A 2,228-nucleotide genomic window follows, 5' to 3' on the forward strand; every position below is an offset into this window, starting at 1 on the left:
TTGCCTGACAGTGATCCTTCTTCTTTGTTTTCCAGCATTTTTTTGTATAGATATGATAACCACTTTTCCAACAGTAGGATGAGAAGGCAAAAGTTGAGAGGTACCTGTTGAAATGCAAAGAGATCTCTGCTGCTGGGTGCAATGGCACAGGCCTGTAATCCCAAGGGCTCAGGAAGCTGAGACAGGAGGATTGTGAGTTCAAAGCCAGCCTCAGCAATGGTGAGGCACTAAGCAACTCAGTGAGACCCTCTCTCTAAATAAAATACAAAATAGGGCTAGGGGTATGGCTCAGTGGTCCAGTGCCCCTGAGTTCAATCCCCAGTACCAAAAATCTCTGCTTTCTGCCATTTCTGTCAAGTCAGAAAAGGTTCAGATGCAGATTGTATGGCTATAAACCAATGTTGGTTGTGCCCTGTTTTGTATATTACATTCACCATCAAATCCATCCTCGTCCTTTGGTTTTTGGTCTTTGTTTAGGGACAACAACAAGTTCACTGGTTCACTGTCAACCTCACTGCTACTAGCAGAGGACCATGTGGGAATCAGGTTTTCAGGATGGGAACTGAACTTGGTGTCATCCTGTAGACTCTCTCCCTTCACTTGAGAAATGTGGCATTTGCCTTCATGCTTACTACCGGCCTCTAAGTGTCTCGGTTGATTTGAACTGGGCCATCATTCATGATGTGCCTTCTTTCTGCAGGTAAGATATCAATATTTACCCTACTTATTGGTGGCTAGTGTCTCAGCAGTATTGCTCATGCCCAGTTTGCTAGTGTAAACTTTCAGATCAGCAAGTGATTTCAAGGGACCAATGACTATTGGTTTCTCCTGGGACAAATATTTATCTTCACTCATTACATGTCTTGGAACCCTCAGCAGAATGTGGTTGGGAATGGATTATTTCATGACTGAATCCTGCCTTTCTTAAAACCATGGTAGCAAGAGGCTTGGATGTAGAGCCACCATTTTTAGTGCTATTTTTGAATTTGTGGCTTCCAAAAACAAGGAGATTTGGCATTTCCTATAAAGCTGCCTCAGGATGCTCTTCACGCAGGGTCTTTCTTCAGGCCTTTTGCTTAGCATTGTTCTTATCAGTTCAGCCAGCTCTGGGCTATAAACTCTATAAAATCTTGGCATTGGTGGCAGCTTTCCCTCAATAATCCAATAAAGTAAGAATCCATGTTTTTTTTTTTTTTTTTTTTTTGCATTGAAAACATGCTTCAGGGTGGCCATTTCATAGACACAGCATCCCAAAGCCCAAACATCAGATTTATAGTTGTAGGGTCTATTTAAGAATAATTTGCATCTCATGTAATAGATTGTGTCAATGAGGGTGCTTGCCATGTCACACTCAGATAATTCCTAGATCAGCCACTTTGATGATTTTATTCTTGTTAGAAAGACATTTTGAGCTTTCATATCTCCATGAGGGATGCTTCTCACGTAAATACTGTAAATCCATGGCACTCTGTACAAATTATTCTATCATCCGACTCTCAGGCAGCAGTTTCCCGTTCTGCTTCTCAAACTTCTAACAACAGATTTCCTCCTTTACAGAAGTCCATGGCAATGTAGAGCAGACCATCCCATGACTCCTCTTAGGTGCTAACATTGGGGTACTTCAATGAGGAAAGAGCTGAGCTTCCTCTTCAGCAGCTCACCACTCTCAGCCAGAGGAGTTTTGCAGGTTCAGTTTTCTGATGACATACTACCACGGGTATTTCACAGCAGCACCTTCATGTAGCTGCTTCTGCCCATAGGGCCATGTTCCTGGTTCAGATCCACAGGACAAGCAGCGGCAGCAGCAAAGAGCAGCTGGCAGCAGCAGGAGGCAGGGCTTATGCCCAGGGCCTGTGGCCGGGTTGGCTCTGAAGGCAGTTGGGCCCACAACATGCTCTGGGCAGATCTCAGAGGTCTAGTCCATCATGATGCTGCTGCCATAGAGATCCCACTCAGGACAGTCCTGGGAATACTCCAGACACTAAACATTTCTAAGTCTCCTTCACAAAAAGCTTGTAGTAATCACATCTTCTATGGCATCATCATAAAGATCAAAAGAAATAATGTATCTTTATGCTGTGGTATTTGCATTTTGTTTTTACGTTCATTGTTCCTGGATCATAACTCCCTTTGAAAGCAAGTCATAGAAGTTCAGTTTCATCTTCCCCAGGGTGAGTCATAGAAACGCCAATATTCCTCCTACCTTAAACTTTACCATAAAGAAATTC

At 43.2% G+C, this 2,228-nt stretch overlaps 1 pseudogene across 1 annotated transcript; it reads right to left on the bottom strand.

Moving 5' to 3' along the window:
- Window positions 1-369: 369 nt before the first annotated feature.
- On the bottom strand, window positions 370-1,893 carry LOC308641792 (serine/threonine-protein kinase Nek4-like; annotated as a pseudogene). Its single transcript has 2 exons — window positions 1,735-1,893; window positions 370-1,595 (listed from the first exon to the last, which is right to left on the bottom strand). The product of its transcript is annotated as a serine/threonine-protein kinase Nek4-like (transcript).
- Between the last annotated feature and the right edge of the window lie 335 nt (window positions 1,894-2,228).

This window comes from Spermophilus citellus, assembly GCF_964194105.1.
Source record: "Spermophilus citellus genome assembly, chromosome: 2".
NCBI classification, from domain to species: domain Eukaryota; kingdom Metazoa; phylum Chordata; class Mammalia; order Rodentia; family Sciuridae; genus Spermophilus; species Spermophilus citellus.